A 23,646-nucleotide genomic window follows, 5' to 3' on the forward strand; every position below is an offset into this window, starting at 1 on the left:
TGTTTCCTCTGTTTTATAGATCTCATTTGGAAGCTACAGGCTCGGGGATCGTCAACAACTAGTCACACTATCACTATCCACTGCTTATTACTGTTATGTTTTGAATTATTTTATGGCATGTAAAGAATAGACCAATGGCCGAAGAATATTTTGGTTAATGTATATAAGCCATGCGAAAATGGCATCCTTTGAATGTGTACTTATAGAAGTTTAAATTGTATCCCTGACTGTCTTTAGTATTTACCTAAAGGAATGTTCTTTTTATAAAAAAAAAAGTTCGAAATTTTTTTTACTGTTCTGATATGAGTTTCAAGTCCGGTAATGCCCCTTTACCTATTCCGGCGACGGATACGGGATAGGGGTGTTACAGAAAATGATAGGATAATGTTTCTAGTTTACTGCTCGAATAGAAGATGCATTCACAAAAGCAGCTAGCAGAATTACCTGCTAAAATGATGGGCTACTCTCTTTCGAGCTTTAGTAGTTGTTATAGGTATGATGATGGTTTCCATGTTGGCTTGTATTTTATTTTGTGTCATCCTAAGGAATTATTTTTAAGCATCAGTAATAAGAAAATGAAAATTTTGTTCCCAACACTAACAAAAGCATGAAGCGCAGTATTATAAATTATACTAAATTATAGATAGGATCAGTAATGGCTTTCGCACCTGTTTCTTTGGTGTTGTAGGTGATTCAAGGGCAGACATATAAAACCCATTGAAGTGCCTCTTTTCTAGCAGTTTGGCATCAAATTATCAAATTAAGGTTTGTACCGATGGTGATAATCAAGCAAACCCAAATTTAAGTTTGCAAGCTAAGTAGATAACCATGGGTTCCATAGCAAGACAGCCAACCCTTGAGTTATATTCAAATTTTAAAATCAAAGTTATAATTAAAAAATTTTAAAATCAATACGATCCCACGAACCACCAAAATTTTATCGTTTGGAAAAAATATGAATCAAAATCTTTAACGCTTTAATTATAAATATAGAAATTTTCATAAACGTTTAAAAAATTAGTATTACATATTGTTAGAGATTTTCATATAATTTAAAAATTATAATATTGGTTTTTTTTTTCTGAATGGTAGGAGATTTTAGTATAATTATAATATAGTTTTTTTTGTGAGACTGCAAAACATATCCGCCTATCAACAAGTTTTAAATTGTGGAAACCTGGCTTACCAAAGAAGTAGAAGATGGATAAAAAGTCAAACAGGAGGAGAAATCTTTGCATAAATATTTACCCCCGTGTACGCCTGTGATTGTCCCAAAAGAGAAAAGCTTTTTCATCCAAAGCCATTAGAGCATTGGTCCACAGGCCTTTTATTCTCTTCTTTTAATCTGCAAGTTATATTTTTATATCACCTTATTTTTTAAAATAATCTCAATTATCTATAAATAGAAAAATAATAATTTTCAAAGTTTAAATCTACGTATATAATAATAATCTCACCTTTTTTTCATGATTTCTTAACCTTTTATTTTATGTTTTTTTTCTTATTCTAACTACATGTTGCACAACACGAGTTATATTTTATTCATGATAAAGGTACAAATTTAAAGAATGACTAAAATATTTTTTGACAATAGGCATGTGATAATGCCAGATTACATACAATGCAAATTACATCAAATTATCATATTTTTTAATATGTTTGTGTTGTAATAATTTCATTATACTTATTCCATAATAGTTCGATTCTACTAATTCGATATTTTACTTTAATTTTACTATTGCTTTAAACTCTTAAAAAAATTAATTACCAATTTAGAACCAAAATCAGCATAAGCTATTTGGCAACTTGCAAACCTTTTCTTGCTTAATTAATATAAAATTAATTAATATGTTCTAAACTCTAATCAGTAGGCTTTGGAAAGACTATGCTTTGATTTTTTCTTTTGTAAAAAAATATTATTAAATTGAGACATTTGGTCTAAATGTTTAGGGTAAGGAAAAAAATAAACAAATAATTGGCATCTTCCTTCCCCTCTGTGTTTTCTTTTACCTTTTTTGCTCATCACAAAATATTTGACTACTTCAGCCAATGAATGACAAGAATAATATCCAATGTGAAAACATTTTGTTTTCATATATCTGCCTTCATTTTCCTCCCTTTTAATTGCCAATAGTTTAAATCATATAGGTAATTATCAAATTATTAGTATTTTTTTTCTTATAATTATAAAAGTTACAAACAAGTATCTAATCATTCAATTTTTTTTGTTCATTTTCATTAACTATCACTAAGTAGTAATAAAAAGATAATGTAAAAAAATTAACATGATTTCTCAATATTTTGACTAAAAATATTAATTTATTATATGATTAAAGACTATCTTTTTGACTAAAAGTATATATTTAATACTTTATGATCATAAAGTTAGTGGGATTCGAATTTGGCTGGAGGGATTCCTGCTCAGCTGGCAAATTTGGTAGCTTTCATACACTAAAGTAATACACAGAAAGCCAAGATAGCCAAAAGGTTAGTTAATCTTTTATTTTCTCTTTTTTTTCGTTTTTTAAATTACTATTCATGTTTATCCTTAGATTATTTTTCATGTGATTTTTTTTCCATGTGATTTTTTTTTCCATGTGATTTTCCATAATCTCAAAATTTTATTTTTATTAGACTTGATTCAAACTTTTCTAAATTAGACTTGATTCAAAATAACCATAATTGAGCAGACATGATAGACTTAATTCAAAATAAATAATTAACCTTAAACTTGTAAATTTAATCTAATAACCAATTCTTCACTTCCCTTGTGTTTTCCCATCAACACAATCACAATCCCATCAACGTAGATAGATATCATATCTTACATAATTTACATAACTTACATTATACATAAATATATATCATATCTTACATAATTTACATAATTCGGATAACTCACATAATTTACATAGCTTACATAATACATAAATATATATCATATCATAACTTACATAACTTAATTATAGTTATAAATAAACAACTTACCCGTGTAATTTATTGTCAACTTTAGATTTCAAGAACTACGAAATGGATTGGAGTTGGATGAATTTGTCAAAGGTAAGCAACGTCTATCGAAATGGAGTACAAACTTTTCTAAATTTTGCATTTCAAAATGCAAGCCAAGAGAATATGATTCTTTGCCCGTGTAAGGAGTGTGGCAACATCAACTGGCATTTTCGTGAAGTTGTATACGAACATCTAATTGTTGATGGTTTTATTCGGGGGTATAAAAAATGGATTTTCCATGGAGAGTGTACATCTAGTGGAACTTCTTCAACGATTAATCTGACTTATCCTAATACTGCTTACCATCATTATGTTAGACAATATAACGTGGAAGGTATGTTGCGGGATGCATTTAATATGCACAGTCATGGCGAGCAATCGTTTCCACCTGACTTTATTGCATTTGATGATTGCAATATTGGTGGAAATGTTTTTTGCGAAACAGGAACAAGTGCACCAGATGAGGAGCCAAATGAAGAAGCGGTGAAGTTCTACAATTTAATTAATGAAATGAACGAAGAACTTTACGATGGATCAAAATATTCAAAATTGTCCTGCATTCTTCTATTCCACTTAAAATGTTTGGGAGGGTGGACCGGAAACTCTTTTACAATGCTGCTAGAGTTTCTGACAGAGATGTTTCTGTTTGCAAAAATCCCCCAGTCTTGTCAATATATGAAGAGACTAATAAAAGATTTGGGCCTTGGGTACGATAAAATTCATAGTTACCCAAATGACTGCATGTTGTACTGGGGTGATCAGAGAAACCAATAGTCTTGTCATGTTTTCGGTACGTCTCGTTGGATGAATAGGAATACAAAAGATGTGAATGCAGATAAAGGTGGGGCAAAGTTAAGAAAGAAGCCAGTCAAGGTTTTGCGATATTTTCCCCTAATACCAAGACTTCGAAGGCTTTTCATGTCGTCAAAGATGGACGATTCTATGAGGTGGCATAATGATAAATGAACCGATGATGGATTATTAAGGCATCCTACTGATTCTTTAGCTTGGAAATCGTTTGACAGTAAATTTCCAAGCTTTACAAGTGATCTTCGGAATGTGAGGCTTGGGCTAGCAACTGACGGCTTTAATCATTTTAAAATCATGAGTACTTCGTACAGTACTTGACCTGTAGTGCTTGTTCTTTACAATTTGCCTCCATGGATTTGCATGAAGCAATCTTCATTTATTTTATCAATGATTATCCCTAGAGAGAAAGGTCCCAGAAATGATATTGACATCTATTTGCAGCCACTTATTGAAAAGTTAAAATAGTTATGGTCGGGTGTTGATACATATGATGTATTGAGAAAAGAGAACTTTAATTTACGTGCAGCTGTATTATGGACAATTAATGATTTCTCAGCTTATTCTAATTTATCGGGTTGGAGTACTAAAGGATGTTATGCCTGTCCTTATTGTGCTGTGCACACTTGTTCGAAGTGGTTGTATAATGGGAAGAAGTTCTCTTACATGGGTCATCGTCGGTGGTTAGATGGAAATCATAAATTTAGATTTCAGAGGACTCTATTTGACGGTACTAAAGAGTACAGAGGAGCTTCTGAGCAGACCGTTGGATCTGAAATCTTGTTTATGTTAAAAGATATCAACTTTAGTTATGGGAAGATGAATCAACCACCTAACATGCAAATAAAGAGAAGATCGAGGGATGAATCTGATGATGAATCTGACGAAGAGGATGATCCTAATGAGGCGGACTTGTGGAAAAAAAATGAGTACTTTTTTTTAGTTGCCTTATTAGGAGCACAACATTTTATGCCACAATCTTGATGTCATGCATATTGAGAAGAATGTCAGCGAGAACATAATTGGGACAATTTTGAATGTCGATGGAAAATCAAAAGACAATCTTCAGAGTCGACTTGATTTAGTTGACATGAGAATTCGGTGTGATCTTCATCCTCAAGTACTTCCGAATGGGAAATATCGATTGCCGCCTTCTATTTTTTCAATGTCAAAGAAAGAGAAAGAGGTGTTCTACATGGTGTTGAAGGATATAAAGGTCCCAGATGCATATGCGTCAAATTTATCTCGATGTTTGAGTCTTAAAGATCGAAGATTATATTCATTAAATCACATGATTACCATATCTTGATGCAATATTTACTCCCAATCGCTTTACGGTGCTGTATGTCAAAAAATGTGACGTCCTGTATAATTGAACTATCCAAAATAATGAAAGCTATTTGTGGCAAATTTTTGGATGTTGAAGAACTTGAGAAAGTATAGGATCTACCCGCTTTGACTTTATGCAATTTGGAGAATATCTTTTCACCTTCCTTCTTCACTATTATGGTGCACTTGGTAATCCATCTCCCTCACGAAGCAATACTTGGTGGACCGGTTTTTTATCGATGGATGTATCCTATAGAAAGGTGCTATTTTATTTTTCAAGTATTCATTCATTTGCCTCTATAAATTTAGTTACAACTTTTGATAAATATTGCATATCGTGTTTATGTTCCTAAGAAAATTGAATTATTATTATCACAATAAGCGTTATCCAGAATGATCAATTGCTGAAGGCTACTTGGCAGAGGAGTGCATGACCTTCTATTCTAGATATTTAGAAGATGTTGAAACACGATTGAATAGACCAAGTAGAAATACTGGGCTCAATGATCATAACTTGGCCGAAACTTATTTATTCCAAAGTTTTGGAGAACCATTCGGCAAAGTTGAAATTACAAAATTAGATGATATATCGTGGATACAAGCACATTGATATGTACTTTTTCACCACGATTCAGTTGAACCGTTACGCAAGTAAGTTCTAAAATTTCCTCACATATTCATCGTTTTGATTTGTTTATCTTCTAACCAATTAAACTTGTTTTTAACATAGTGAGTACAAACAAATTTTGAGATCTCAGGCATGCTCTCGAAGATTACAACATCGAGAGATCAATAAGTTATTCACAGAATCTTTTCATGAATGGTTAAGCCAAACGGTATGTAACTGAAGTTAATAAGTTACATATAATTGCAAAATTTAGTTAATCAAATAAGAATGTTTTTACATAATACATTTATAATTACTCAATTTACTTTCGATTCAATAGGTTTGGAGTGGGAAGGACGTCAATGACGAAATTAAATGGCTTTCTCAAGGTCGGAATAGAGTAATAAAAAAATATAGTGCCTTCCTCATCAATGGATACAAATTTCATACAAAATATCGTGAGAGAATAAAGAGAACTCAAAATTATGGAATTGTTGTTAATTCTTCAATTACAAGTTATGCTAGTGCTAGGGACAGCAATCCGGTTGAGGGTAATGTGGAGTATTACGGACTTCTTACCGACATTATTGAGTTGGATTACTATGGCAGATGGAAAGTTGTCTTATTTTGGTGTGATTGGGCTGATATTAATACTGCTCACGGAATTAAAAAAGATCAATTTGGTTTCACAATGGTTAATTTCTCTCTCTTGATTCACACTGGACAACAATTGATGGGCGAGCCATATGTATTTTCTTCTCAAGTGAAACAAGTTTTTATTCAAAAGATCCAACTGATGAAAGTTGGTATGTTGTACTCTGAAACACCCTTAGAGACTTGTTTGACATGGGTAATGGAAGTAGAGATGACATCGTCGAAAGATCAGAAACATTACCTTTTCCAGAACAAAACTTAGATGAAAATATTCCTAGTACTAGTACACAACATCAATGGGTTTGACATGATGTGGATGAAGATATTTATGAAGTAGTAAGATTTTACGATTTTTTAATTATATGTAATATTATAATTTTAATCTTGGTAATGTTATATAATTTAACTATTTTATATGTACTATTATTGTTGTAATTTGTTACTAAAACTTCAACTATTTTATGTGTATTGCTGGAAAAATGCGTAGAAGAAGATTATGAGATTTAAGTATTGTCCAGAATACTCCAAATTAGGAAGAAGCAAATAGTGAACAGCAGACAGTTGTTGGATCTTCGAATGTGCCGGAGACACTTGACATGTGACAACCCGAATTAGGGCCTAATCGGAATAGTGGTTTCGTGACCACAAATCTGAGATAGAAATAATTGTTTTATAATTATTTTGGGGTTTATGATATGATTTCATGATTTCGTGAAAATTTCGTGATGAAATTCTATGCATTGGGTGCTTAAGTTGAGATTAGGGACTAAACCGAATAAATTGTAAAACTCGTGTTTTAGAAGTTTTTAGTATGAAATTGTTTTGGGATATTAACTAGGAGGTCTTAAATAGCAATTTGACCCATTCCTAAGTTATGGACAAAATTTGGACATGGAGGGAATTTTTGGAAAGTTTAGTAGTAAGGGCATTTTGGTTATTTGTATATTAAATGAAATAAAATGGGAAAAATAACACAAAATTGGTCATCATCTTCATTAGTTGCTGCCGAAATTTACTCTCCTCCGTAGCTAGGGTTTCTTCAATTTTCAAGCTTCATAGTAAGTGATTTCAAGCCTCGTTTTTAATGTTCTTCACATTTTTGAAATCCTCGTAGCTCGGTTTACTTATTTCTACCATTATTTCGAGTTAGGGTGTATGTTTAAAAATTTACCCATGAATGATAGGCATGTATTGTGTTGTTTGATGGTAGAATATGAATGTTTGAAGTTAGGAGAACGATCTTTTCTAAGCGATTTTTAACGAAAACGAGCATGTAACACCCCGTACCCGAGACCGTTGCCGGAGTCGAACACGAGGTATTTACGGACTTATTTCATTTATTTCACAGTCCATTTTAAAAATTTCTAAACAAGCTGGCTAACTACGTCACTGTTACCTTAAAAATCATATCTTGAGTTCCAAAACTCGAAAACCAGTTTCGTAAATTTTACCTGAAACTAGACTCATATATCCATCTACAAATTTTTTTCTAGAATTTTTGGTCAAGCCAATTAGTACAGTTTATTAGTTAAAGTCTCCCCTGTTTCAGGGTTCGACTGCTCTGACCTTCATGCATTACAACTTATATATCTTCCTGTACAGGGCTTCATTACTTATGCCGTTTGTTTCTAACAAAACTAGACTCAAAAAGGAATCTATACATATATGTAATGACCTCTAATTATCTCTGGTTAATTTATAGTGAATTTCAAAATTCAGATCAGGGGATCCAGAAATCGCTCTGGCCTTGTTCCACGAAAACTTAAATATCTCTTAAAATACGACTCATATGATCGTTTCGTTTCTTCCATATGAAAGTAGATTCATCAAGGTTCGGTTAAATAATTTATTCACTATTTAATTTCATTCCTACTATTTTTAGTGATTTTTCAAATCCACACCACTGCTGCTGTCAGCATCTGTTTTTAAGGTAAACTTTACCTATTTCATGGTTTTCCATGAATCAACTAGAATTTGTCATACAAAGCACCAAAAGGATCATGATTAACCATTCCAATGGCTAATTGTTACCAAACATTTTCATACCTCTCAATGAACAACATACAAACGATCATAATGCTATGCTCAAAGTGTATATAAGCCATTTTCGCATGGCTATCCAAGTTTATACAAAACCAAAGGGTACATGACCAACAACAAAAAGGGTAGTCCTATACATGCCATTTTCAGAGTTCAACCAAAAGTGTACCAAAAGGGCTTTGATAGTGTAGACGACTTTGACTTCGACAATCCCAAGTCCGATAGCTGACGAACCAAAATCTATAAAACAGAGAATCAAAGAAACGGAGTAAGCATTTAATGCTTAGTAAGTTTTGAGCAATGAAATTAGGCACAATTGAAGTATAGCATTCATATGACTAAACGGATAATTACATATACACACATTCTCAAAATCATACCTACTTCACATTACCAACCCTTATAGTCATACATAAGAGATCAACTTAACCAAAAGTCGGAAGCTCATTAATCGACTGAGCGAATACTATTTAAAAGGAATCAACTAATCCAATGCATATACGAAACATACCTCATCGTTGGGATTTTACGAGCATATTAATTGAAATTATTACAGCAAGATCGCTCATTCCCAAACCAAGTACCTTCGGGATTTAACCGGATATAGCTACTAGCTCAAATGCCTTCGGGACTTAGCCCGGATATAGTAGTTCGCACAAATGCCTTCGGGACTTAGCCCGGATATAGTAACTCGCACAAATGCCTTCGGGACTTAGCCCGGAATTAGTAACTCGCACAAATGCCTTCAGGACTTAGTCCGGAATTAGTCACTAGCACAAATGCCTTCGGGGCTTAGCCCCGTTATCATCCGAATATTCATGCACATATCAGTAAATCATGACACATCTTTATTTCATTTTCATAACTAGAATTCAAACACAAGTCAATTATTAAGCATTCCCATTTTCAGCTCAATAGCCACATACAAACAGCATGATTTGGTTTGCTTTGTGACATGATCTCTATGCACATACGACTACCCATCATACGTATAGACTAATTAACTCAACATATAATTCAAGTAGAATCATTATATCATCGTATATTTGTTATGATTATACTTCATGACTTAATCAAATCGTAAACTAAGTTTCGTATATTTGTTATGATTATACTTCATGACTTAATCAAATCGTAAACTAAGTTTCATTACTCGAAAACTTACCTCGGATGTTGTCGAACGATTTCGACGGCTATTCGATCACTTTTTCCTTCCCTTTATCGGATTTAGTTCCCCTTTCCTCTTGAGCTTAATTTAACAAATAAATTGATTTAATCATTTGAACATCAAAAAGAGAAACTCAAGGTACTTAACCTATATATACATTAGACATTAGAGTCACATATATATGAAATCATGAATCAACTCAACATATTAGCCCACACTCTCTTTTAGCCGATTATCTAAGCCAAGATAAAAGCATCAATATGCTTGCCTCTAACCGAATACATGCAACACCAATCTACCTCATGTGGCCGAATATGCATGTCTATGTTGAGGCCGATTATATGCTTAATACTTCCTACAAATATGGTTACTTGTATTGACTACTTACCATTTTGTTTCCAGTTCAAAACTCGGCTAATACACATATATACACTAGTAATCAAATATTAACATTTGCACTTCACCTTACTACCAATTCTCATCTACTTCCTACCATGGCCGAATGCATCAAGACACCATACCATTTCAATTTTGGTCATGGGTTAAACAAAGAACTTAATGTCTAACTCAAAAATGCTAAAAAGAAAATCCAAGAGTCATCAATCACCATCACATGTATCACTACAAAGCTTCACACTTAGTATGCAAATGACATCAACACAAGTCCACCTTAGCCGAAACTTAGCTCATCTTCATGCCTCATCACCACAACATCAAACACCAACCAAGAAGACAACACCCATGGCCGAATATCATCTCCATCTCATAGCAAAGATTTAAACCATGGGCTAGGTAGAACTCAAGCTAACAACTAAAAATATGCATGAATCTCATGGAATAACATCAACATACCCTAGTCTAGTGAACCACCATAGCCAATTTTCTCCAAGCTCTTTCCCTTCTTTTTCTTTCTTCTATTCGGCCAAGTTCAACAACATGAGAACTTTTTCTCTTTTTTTTTCTTCATCATTTTCCTTTTCATTATTTTATTACCATGCTCCTTATTTTATCATTTCTAACATAAAGAATTAACACAACATGTTTATGACATGTTTTACCCATCACATTTTGTCCACCCTCATTGTCATGGCCGGCCACTACTAATTAAGTGGGGAAATTGACATGCAAGTCCACCCTTTTGATTACATGCACTAATAGATCCTTATAGATTAACCTATCACATTTCAAAAGTGTCACACGTAAGTCCTATTAACTAAATTCACATGCAATTAACCAAATCGAAGCTTAAAACTTTCACACATTCATATTCACATATTTTAGACAATAATTATCATATTCAAATAATTTAGTGACTCGGGTTAGCGGTCCCGAAACCGCTTTTCGACTAGGGTCACTTTAGGGCTGTCATAACTCTCCCCCACTTAAGAAATTTTCGTCCCCTAAAATCTTACCGGTAAATAATTTTGGGTATCGTTCTTTCATAGAGTTCTCGGGTTCCCAAGTAGCTTCTTCCATCCCGTGTTTGAGCCATAACACTTTTACTAAAGGAACCTTTTTGTTTCGCAACTCTTTCACTTCACGAGCTAGGATACGAATTGGTTCTTCTTCATAACTCATATCGGCTTGAATTTCAACCTCGGAGAGACTTATTATGTGCGAAGGATCAGATCTGTAACGTCGAAGCATCGAAACATGAAAAACATTGTGGATCCTTTCAAGTTCAGGGGGTAAAAGCAACCTATATGCAACTGGACCAACTCGTTCAGAGATTTCATACGGCCCAATGAATCTCGGACTCAATTTGCCCTTACGGCCAAATCTGAGTATCTTTTTCCAAGGTGAAACTTTAAGAAACACTTTGCCTCCCACCTGATACTTAATGTCTTTTCATTTCAAATCCGCGTACGACTTCTGACGATCTGATGCTGCCTTCAGACTTTCACGAATTATTTTTACTTTCTGCTCAGCATCTTTAATCAAATCAACTCCGAAAATTTTACTTTCACCGAGCTCGGTCCAAAACAATGGTGTACGGCATTTTTGACCGTACAAAGCCTCGTAAGGCGCCATCTTAATGCTTGACTGGAAACTATTGTTGTAAGTGAACTTAATCAAAGGTAGATACCTTTCCCATGAACCACTAAACTCAAGGATGCAGCATCTCAACATATCCTCGAGTATCTGAATTATCCGCTCGGATTGACCATCAGTTTGTGGATGAAAAGCGGTGCTAAAATGCAACTTGGTACCCAAAGCTTCTTGCAACTTCTTCCAAAATCGCGAGGTGAACCTCGGATCTCTAACCGACACAATAGAAATAGGTACCCCGTGTAATCTTACAATCTGAGAAACATACAATTTAGCTAGTTTATCCAATGAAAAATCCGTGCGTACGGGGATAAAGTGAGCCGACTTAGTCAGTCTATCAACAACAACCCAAATCGCATCTTTCTTACTTGCCGACACTGGCAACCCAGATACAAAATCCATCGTGACTCGATCCCATTTCCATTCAGGTATCATGATCGGCTGAAGTAAACCCGTAGGCACTTGATGTTTCGCTTTCACTTGTTGGCATATTAAACACTTCGAAACAAAATCGGAAATGTCTCGTTTCATACCATGCCACCAAAACTGACGTCTCAGATCATTGTACATTTTCGTACTCCCCGGGTGAATTGACATTCGACTACAATGAGCTTCGTTCAGAATCATCAAAATAAGTTCTGAATTTCTTGGAACACACAAACGACTTCTGAACCTTAAACAATCGTCATCATCAATTTGAAACTTTGATTCCATATTCGAAACACATTCAGCCCGTTTTGCAACCAGTTCATCATTGACTTTCTGAGCTTCACGAATTTGATGAATCAACAATGGTTTGGCCTTTAATTCTGCCACTATCACATTGTCGGATAGAACAGACAAGTGTACATTCATCGCTCGTAAAGCAAACAGGGATTTACGACTTAAGGCATCCGCAACCACATTAGCCTTTCCCGGGTGATAGTCAATGACAAGCTCATAATCTTTCAACAACTCGAGCCAACGTCTTTGTCGCAGATTCAAGTCTCTTTGAGTCATCACATATTTGAGACTTTTCTGATCCGAATATACATGGCACTTCTCACCAAATAAGTAATGTCGCCATATTTTCAAAGCGAACACGATGGCAGCTAGTTCAAGATCATGGGTCAGCTAATTTTTCTCATGTGGCTTCAGTTGTCTCGACGCATAAGCTACAACTCGACCCTCTTGCATCAATACGCAACCCAACCCAAGTAGGGATGCATCACTATAAATGACAAACTCTTTGCCTGATTCGGGCTGCACTAGTACTGGAGCTTCAGTCAAACAAGTTTTCAGTTGATCGAAACTTTTCTGTCCATTCAAACTTAACATCTTTCTGAAGTAGTTTCGTCATTGGTGTGGCTATCATCGAGAAACCCTTTACAAAGCGTCTGTAATAACTGGCAAGTCCCAAAAAGCTCCGAACTTCAGTAATATTTCTCGGACGCTTCCAGTTAAATATGGCCGAAATTTTGTTCGGATCAACTCGAATACCCGATGCAGACACCACATGACCCAAGAAGCTAACCTCTCTTAACCAGAACTCACACTTACTGAACTTAGCATATAACTGCTTATCCCGTAAAATTTGCAACACTAATCCCAGGTGTTCAGTATGATCGGTTTCATTTCTCGAATAGACCAAAATATCATCGATAAACACAACTACAAACCGATTCAAATACGGTCTAAAGATCCGATTCATCAAATCCATAAATACCGCGGGGGCATTAGTGAGCCCAAACGGCATCACTAAGAATTCATAGTGACCGTATCTCATTTTGAAAGCAGTTTTGGGTATATCTGAATCTCGAATTCTCAACAGATAATAACCCGATCTCAAATCTATCTTTGAAAACACCGATGCTCCCTTTAGTTGATCAAAAAAATCATCAATACGCGGTAATGGATATTTATTCTTTATTGTCACTTTATTCAGCTGACGATAGTCGATGCACAACCTCATGGTTCCGTCCTTCTTTTTCACAAACAATACTGGTGCACCCCAAGGTGAGAAACTTGGTCTAGCGAAACCCCTATCCGTCAACTCTTGCAAACTGAGCTTTCAACTCTTTTAACTCGGTTGGTGCCATACGATACGGAGCTATCGAAATCGGTGTAGTCCCAGGTACAAGCTCAATACCAAACTCTACCTCCCGAACAGGTGGTAAACCCGGTAATTCTTCAGGAAAAACGTCTGGGTATTCACAAACCACTGGCACAGATTCAGGCTTCTTTTCTAACTCTTTGTCATCAAGTACATACGCAAGGTATGCTTCACACCCCTTTCTTACATATTTCAGAGCCAACATCGATGATATTACAGCTGGCAACCTATTCAAGTCAGTAGACTCAACTCGGATTTTCTCGTTATTTACACACCTTAAATCGATGGTTTTTCTTTTGCAATTTACAATTGCATCATGTACGGTCAACCAATCCATACCGAGGATAACATCAAATTCGTCAAATGGTAAAAGCATCAAATCGGCCGGAAAACAGGAACCTCGGATTACTAGGGGACATTTCTTGCACACTTTATCGACAAGCACGTAACGACCCAAGGGATTTGACACCCGAATTACAAACTCAGTAGACTCAACAGGTAGAGTCTTACTGGATGCTAAGGTTTCACATATATAAGAATGAGTAGAACCAGGGTCAATCAAAGCAATCACGTTAGTATCAAAGAGAGTAAAAGTACCGGTAATAACATCTGGCGAGGAAGCATCCTCGCGTGCACGTATAGCGTAAGCTCTAGCAGGAGCACGAGCCTCAGATCTGGTTGTAGCATCTCTAGATCCTCTCTGACCGCCACTAGCATTGCCCGTATTCCTAGATGGTCTACCCCGAGCAGTAGTAGTACCAGGTTTCCCACTCTGATTTACATTCTGTTCAGACAATCTCGGTCAATCTTTAATAAAGTGGTCAGCTGATCCGCACTTGTAACAGGAGCGGTCATGGAATCTACAACTCCCCGAATGCCATTTACCACAATACTGACACTCCGTTCTGTCTCGACGATCATGTCCAACACTAGCGACCGAAGTGACTCATGCACTCACAGGGGGTCGATCGCGATCTCGTCTAGAAAAACCCGAAGTGTCTCTAGACTGGCCTAAGTCATCTCTAAATTTCTTCGATGACTGTTTGAAGGGCTTCCCCGAAGACCTCTTACGAAACTCCTTTGCTCCCACCTCAGCTTTTCTTTTCTCCATACTGAGCTCCTCGGCTTTGCAAGCTCGCTCGACAAGTACCACAAATTCTCGGATTTCCAAAATGCCAACATACAGCTTTATATCATCATTCAGCCCATCCTCGAAACGTTTACACATCATGGCTTCTGAAGAAATACATTCTCGAGCGTACCGGCTAAGCCTTACTGTAACACCCCGAACCCGAGACCGTCGCCGGAGTCGAACACGAGGTGTTAACAAACTTCAAACCACTTATTTGACATTTCCCAGACAAGCTGCCAATCTGCGTACTAGTCGCTTTAAAAATCATATCTTGAGTTCTGAAAATCAAAATCCAGTTTCGTAAATTTTCCCTGGAACTAGACTCATATACCTATATGGTAGAATTTTTGTAGAATTTTTGGTCAAGCCAATTAGTACAGTTTATTAGTTAAATTCTCCCCTATTACAGGGTGCGACTACACTGACCTTCATGCATTACGTTTTGGATAACTCCCTGCACAGAGCTTCAATACTGATTCCGATTGTTTCTATAGAAACTAGACTCAGAGAGGAATCTATACATATAAGGCATGACTCCTAATTATCTCTGGTTAATTTATAATTAATTTCCAAAGTCGGAACAGGGAACCCAGAAACCGTTCTGGTCCTGTCTCACGAGAACCTAAATATCTCTTAACATACTGTCCATATGATCGTTTCGTTACTTCTATATGAAAATAGACTCATCGAGCTTCGATTAAATAATTTATTAACTATTTAATTCCATTCGTACTAATTTTTGTAATTTTTCAATCCCACGTCACTGCTGCTGCCAGCATCTGTTACTGAAGCAACTATGCCCATTTCGTGATTTCTCATTGATCTAACTAGTAATTCATCATACATATCACAAAATTATAATCATGACTAGCCATACCAAATGTAACACCCCGAACCCGAAACCGACACCGGAGTCGAACACGAGGTGTTAACTGGCTTTAACCCCTTACAAAATTTATTTTCCAGACACTGCCCAATCTGTGTACTAGTCGTTTTAAAAATCATATCTTGAGTTTCGTAACTCGAAAATCAGTTTCGTAATTTTTCCCAGAAACTAGACTCATGTGCCCATCTATGTAATTTTTTCTAGAAATTTTGGTCTGGCCAATTAGTACAGTTTATTAGTCAAAGTCTCCCAAGTTGCAGGGGTCGACTACACTGACCTTTGCCAATTACGACTTGGATATCTCCCTGCACGGGGCTCCAATACTGATGCCGTTTGTTTATATGAAAACTAGACTCAGAGAGGAATCTGTACATATATGGTACGACCCCTAATTATCTCTGGTTAATTTGTAATGAATTTCCAAAGTCGGAGCAGGGAATCCAGAAACCGTTCTGGCCCTGTCCCACAAAAATCTGATTATCTCTTAATATACTGCCCATATGATCTTTTCGTTACTTCCTCATGAAAACAGACTCATCGAGCTTCGATTACATAATTTATTCATCAATTAATTCCACTCCTACTATTTTTAATGATTTTTCAATCTCATGACACTGCTGCTGCCAGCATCTGTTACGAAAGTAACTAGGTCCATTTCATGCCTACCCTTGATCCAACTCAATCGAACATTCGTGCCATTTTCGCATGGCTTAAAGTTTACATGCCAAAATTCAAACACAACGTAATAGCTTATACATGCCAAAATGTTCTTCTAAGCCAACTAAGAAGAAAATACCAAAACTTGCTATCCGGTGTGATGACTTCGATGACGGCCTGACCCCGCAAAAATAGATGAGTCCAAGCAACCTATAATGGGTGACAAGGAAACACCGAGTGAGTTTATAACTCAGTAAGTCAAAAGCAATGCACCACCATCCATCAATAGCATTATCACAAGAGGAAACAAAATGGAACGAGACAATTTACTCCATCCATACCGAACCATACCATGGTTCCTCCAACCTATCGATTCAATTTCATACCAATTTATGCATTCACAATCCACATACTCATCAATAGGATATTCGAGGCATTTTCATAAATCATTTTATTTTCGTTACAAACATACAACTAAACGGCCTTTCACCCATTCTATGATAAATTTTATGTACGTGACTTCAAGTATATTTGTCACATAGGTTCAACTTACCGAGCTCAACACCAAGTATAAGCATAGCACCTATTAGCCATGTACTCAAGACACTTACCCGATCCGCTGTCCGCGATCGACTCAATAGTGTCGCACACATAGTGTCCATAATGATTCACGAATGTATATTGAGCCCGCACACTCAGTGCTATATAATCAACTCGCACACTTAGTGCTACGTAATCAAATCGCACACTTAGTGCTACATAGTCAAACTCGCACACTTAGTGCCGCATGGTCAATTCGCACACTTAGTGCATCATATTCATTTCGCACACTTAGTGCAACATAGTCAAATCGCACACTTAGTGCTGTACAATTTAATCCCGCGCACTTAGCGCCAATCTCATGGTCATAAATGGTTATCCCGCACGTTTAGTGCCGAGATCAACAACTCAGTACATCTTACCTCTTTTCGTTCATTCAACAATTTCATCATCACATACGTACATGCATATATATATATGTATATTTATTCATTCCATTCAGCATCAATACATAACATTATGACCAATGAAATAATCCCAACTACATGCTTAATGACTTACCTCGTGTTGGGTAAGACGGTTCCAACTCGGCTACTCGATAACCTTTTCTTTGCCTTTGCTCGATTCACCTCCTTTAACTCCTTGAGCTAAATCAATAATTTAACTAGTTTAGCCACCTTGCTAAATATTTACAATCCAATTTCACATGTATATGTATGTTAGTATATTCGGCTAATAACCTCATGCAACTACCAAAGCCGAATCAACTAAATATACTTATGATTATATATATATCATCATCGAAATCACCTAAGCTTAGACATCAATTTTTTTTTATTCCAAGCAAGTTGCCGAATGCAACCTTACTAAATTTTCATGGATTCAAGTCATGGATTCAATATACCATTACCATGAAATCAACAACCAAAAATTCATAGACAATTTAGGAAAATCACATTACAAATCTCATATTCAAGCAAAGACCATGGCCGAAATGCACATATGACCTCATAACAAAAATATTGAACCTTTGGTTGCCTAATTAGCTTAACATCCATCAAATTTTAAATCAAGAAACTCACCTCATCTATAATCAACCCTCAATACCCTAAAGCATCAAAAACGACATCAAAGAAATACAACCATCCATGGCCGAATGTCATAGCCGAATTGTTTTAACCATGAGTAACATAACAAGCATAGATCGTGTTTATGGATATACCATGGCCGATTCAAGCTAATCACCTCCAAAATCATCAACCATTTTCGATGCATATAACATATATAAACATGAATAAGTTTCATATAATCTCTTAACACATTAATTTCTTTCATCAACAACCTTTTGTTTCTTTATCCATCAAAACTTAAAGGTAAGAAAAAATCAAGTTCTTCTCACACATACCATAACCGAAAGCTCCATCCAACACTCTAAATTCGAAATTTTAGTATGGCTAGGTAAGAAAACGTGATGATTAACCCAAACAACTATTATTTCAAAAGAAAAATTAACAAAATTTACTAACCTCCTCTTCATTCAAAAGGCCGAATGCCTTTGCTTCACTTTCTTCTCTTTTTTCTTTCTTTAGGTTCGGCTATTGTGGTAAGGAAAAGGATGAACACTCCTCCTTCCTCCCTTATTTTATTCATCCTTTCTTTTCTTTTTAATTCACTTCTTTTATTTTCTAATCCACTTACCAATATTAAATAATAAACAACATAAACTTGGAGGAATGGAACCATGCTTGGCCGGCCACCTATCAAGAATTGGGCACCTTGACATGCAAACCCAAACTTTCTCACCTTGTTATTATTTAATCCTTATAATTCATCTATCATCTTTTCTAACTTCATCAACTAGGTCCTTTTTGAATTAATTCACAATGCTAGTGCTAATATTAAGCATTTAATTTCTCATATATTCACTGTCACACAACAATTTATGCAATTAAAACACGAAAATAAATTTTTGGCTCGGTAATGTGGTCTCGAAACCACATTCCGACCAGGGTCTAATTTTGGGTTGTCACACCAAAGGCTAATCATTGTCAAACATCTCCCTACTACACTATTGCCATATCATGAATCTTAACACCAAAATTAATTAGCCATGACATATGGCATAAAAATCGAATTACCAAGACTTACGACCTAACGTTATAAAACCAAATCCAACCGAACATTTATGCCATTTTCGCATGGCTAAAAGTTTACATACCAAATTTCAACAAAACATATTAGCCTATACATGCCGAAATGTTCTCCTAGACCGACTAAAAAGAAGATACCAAAAGTTGCTAGCCGGTGTGATGACTCCGATGACGGCCCGATCACGCAAAAAGAGACGAGTCCAAGAAACCTAAAATAGGTGACAAGGAAACACCGAGTGAGTATATAACTCAGTAAGTCATAAGCAATGCACTACCATCCATTAATAACATTATCACAAGAGGAAGCAAAATGGAACGAGGCTAGTTACCCAATCCATACCGAACCATACCATAGTTCCTCAAACCTATCGGTTCAATCTCATACCAAGTCATGCATTCACATTCCATATACTAATCAATAGGATATTCGAGGCATTTTCATACATCATTTTATTTTCGTTACAATCATACAACTAAACGACCTTTCAGCTATTCCACGATAAATCTTATGTACGTGACTTCAATTATAATTGTCACATAGGTTCAAACTTACCAAGCTCAACTTCAAATATAAACATAACGCCTATTAGTCACGAACTCAAGGTACTTACCCGATCCGCTGTCCGTGATCAACTCAATAATGTCGCACACTTAGTGTCCATAGTGATTCAAAAGTATATATTAAGTCCGCACACTCAGTGCTATATAATCAACTCGCACACTTAGTGCTATATAATCAAACTCGCACACTTAGTGCTACATAATCAAACTCGCACACTTAGTGCTACATAATCAAACTCGCACACTTAGTGCTGTACAATTTAAACCCGCACACTTAGCGCCAATCTCATGATCATAAATGTTTATACCCGCATTCTTAGTGCCGAGATCAACAACTCAATACATCTCACCTCTTTTCTTTTCATTCAACACTTTCATCACCACATACATACATGTATATATATATATATTTATCATTCCATTCAGCATCATTACATAGACGTTATGACCATTTAAATTAATACAAACTATATGCTTAATGACTGACTTTATGTTGGGTAAAATAATTCCAAGTCGGCTACTCGATGACCTTTGATTTCCCCTTGTTGGACGCCTCTCCTTTAGGTTCTTGAGCTTAAATAAATAAATCAAGTAGTTTAATTACCTTGCTAGTTTTTTATATCCCATAACATTAATAGTTTCATATCAAAAGAAGCATACGGCAACATTTTATTTTTATTCACCTTATGCTTTTTACTAACTTTAAGCCATTCGGCTATTGATCACCTAAGATCCAATTACTAAAATTAACCCAATAAATATTTCAATAAAACACACATAAATATTATATACACGGCAACCACCCTTGTTAATTACTCATATATATTTTAATAATTTTCATTTCATCTTACAACCATTCTTGTTCAAAACATTAGAACCTTAACTAATACTTATAAATTGTCTCAAGGCCGAATGCATTCTTACTTCCAAAGTAACATAGTCGATGATATATTTTATTTCAAGGTACATATTCATAATTCAAATTCAACCATATAAACCAATATCACCCACTTGATCAATTATAGAGAATTAAAGTTAATATCACAATGTGTACTCTATATGGCCCATTATACATAATCAAATTTAACATCATCTATATATTTACTCATATGGCTGAATATACATACCCCCATATAATATCATTTTCATTCCATTTAACACTTAATTTCCACCACATAAACACTTGGCCGAATAATCCTAAACTAGCAAAACTCCACATTTGTTCATACCATCTTTTAAATTCACATATATCTAATTAGGTAGCTCATATTTTCCCCTTTCTAATATTTCAATCCAAAATATCAAAACACCATCCTTTTAGCATTTATCCAATAATACCGTATGCACAATTTGTCACCAAAACTAAAGAAAAATCAACATATGGGTTACAATAAGAGCTTGACTACTACTAGATTCTCATAAAAATCAATAGAAATAACATGAACTCCTACCTTATTTAACCTCCAAGATAGCCGAATGCCCTAGACAAATTCCTTCCTCTTTCCCCTTTTGTTTCGGCTTTGCAAGAAGGTAAGGAAGATGAACACACTCTTTCTTCTTTTTTCTTTGTCTAGCTACGACAAATGGAGGAGGGGGGGAGATGGATGAGACAACTTTGTTTTCATCACCCCTCCCTTTTCATTACTTAATTACTAACCCTTTTATTTATTCTTTCTAACATAACACACTAAGCCAACATGTTCCCAACATGTTTCCACCCATAGCATGGCCGGCCACTAGCTCACATTTTGGGTAATTTGACATGCAAACCCATCATTTTCATAACATGCATTAATAGGCCACTTCACATTTGCCTAGCACATTTCTAAATTTTCTCACATAAGTCCTATTTAATAAAATTCACTTACAATTTACAAAATTCAAGCATGAAATTTTCACACATGCATATATACATATAATAAGCATCAAATATGATGGCTAATTATTAGTATGACTCGGTTTTGTGGTCCCGAAACCACTTCCCGACTAGGGTCAATTTTGGGCTGTCACAACTCTCCCCCACTCAAGAAATTTTCGTCCCCGAAAATCTTACCGGTAAAGAGGTTTGGGTATCGTTCTTTCATCGAGCTCTCGGTTTCCCAAGTAGCTTCCTCGATCCCGTGTTTGAGCCATAACACCTTTACTAACAGAACCCTTTTGTTTCGCAACCCCTTCACTTCACGAGCTAGGATACGCATCGGCTCTTCTTCATAACTCATATCGGCTTGAATTTCAACCTCCGACGGACTAATTATGTGCGAAGGATCAGATCTATAGCGTCGAAGCATTGAAACATGAAAGACGTCGTGAATCTTTTCAAGTTCAGGGGGTAAAATCAATCGATACGCAACTGGACCGACTCGTTCGGATATTTCGTATGGCCCAATGAATCTCGGACTCAACTTGCCCTTTCGGCCAAATCTGAGTACCTTTTTCCAAGGTGAAACTTTAAGAAACACTTTATCTCCCACCTGATATTCAATGTCTTTTTGTTTCAAATCCGCATACGATTTCTGACGATCTGTGGCTGCCTTTAGACTTTCACGGATTACCCTTACTTTCTGTTCGGCATCTTTAATCAAATCGACTCCGAAAATTTTACTTTCACCGAGCTCGGTTCAAAACAATGGTGTACGGCATTTACGACCGTACAAAGCCTCGTAAGGTGCCATCTTAATACTTGATTGAAAACTATTGTTGTAAGCGAATTCAATCAAAGGTAAATACCGTTCCCATGAACCACTAAACTCGAGGATGCAACATCTCAACATATCCTCAAGTATCTAAATTATCCGCTCGGATTGACCATCGGTTTGTGGATGAAAAGCGGTGCTAAAATGCAGCTTGGTACCCAAAGCTTCTTGCAATTTCTTCCAAAATCGCGAGGTGAATCTCGATCTCTATCCGACACGATAGAAATAGGTACTCCATGTAATCTCACAATCTGAGAAACATACAATTCGGCTAGTCTATCCAATGAAAAATCCGTACGCACGGGGATAAAGTGAGCCGACTTAGTCAGTCTATCAACAACAACCCAAATCGCATCCTTCTTACTTGCTGACAATGGCAGTCCGGACACAAAGTCCATTGTGACTCGATCCCATTTCCACTCGGGTATCATGATCGGCTGAAGTAATCCTGAAGGCACTTGATGTTCCGCTTTCACTTGTTGACATATTAAACATCTCAAACAAAGTCGGAGATGTCCCGTTTCATACCATGCCACCAAAACTGACGTTTCAAATTGTTGTACATTTTCGTACTCCCCGGGTGAATTGACATTCGGCTACAATGAGCTTCGTTCAGAATCATCGAAATGAGTTCTGAATTTCTTGGAACACACAACCGACTTCTGAACCTCAAACAATCGTCATCATCAATTTGAAATTTGGATTCCATATTCGGAATACATTCAGCCCGTTTTGCAACCAATTCATCGTCGACTTTCTGAGCTTCACGAATTTGATGAATCAATAATGGTTTGGCCTTTAATTCAGCTACTAACACATTGTCGGGTAGAATAGATAAGTGCACATTCATCGCTCGTAAAGCAAACAGTGATTTCCGGCTTAAGGCGTCCGCAACCACATTAGCCTTTCCCGGGTGGTAATCAATGACAAGCTCGTAATCTTTCAACAACTCAAGCCAACGTCTTTGTCGCAGATTTAAGTCTCTTTGAGTCATCAAATATTTGAGACTTTTGTGATCCGAAAATACATGGCACTTTTCGCCAAACAAATAATGTCGCCATATTTTCAAAGCAAATACGATGGCGGCTAGTTCGAGATCATGGGTTGGATAATTTCTCTCATGTGGCTTCAATTGTCTCGACGCATAGGCCACAACTCGACCTTCTTGCATCAATACGCAACCCAACCCGAGTAGAGATGCGTCACTATAAATGGCAAACTCTTTGCCTAATTCAGGTTGCACTAAAATTGAGCTTCAGTCAAATGAGTTTT

Source organism: Gossypium hirsutum, chromosome A10 (genome assembly GCF_007990345.1).
Source record: "Gossypium hirsutum isolate 1008001.06 chromosome A10, Gossypium_hirsutum_v2.1, whole genome shotgun sequence".
Classification (NCBI taxonomy): Eukaryota; Viridiplantae; Streptophyta; class Magnoliopsida; order Malvales; family Malvaceae; genus Gossypium; species Gossypium hirsutum.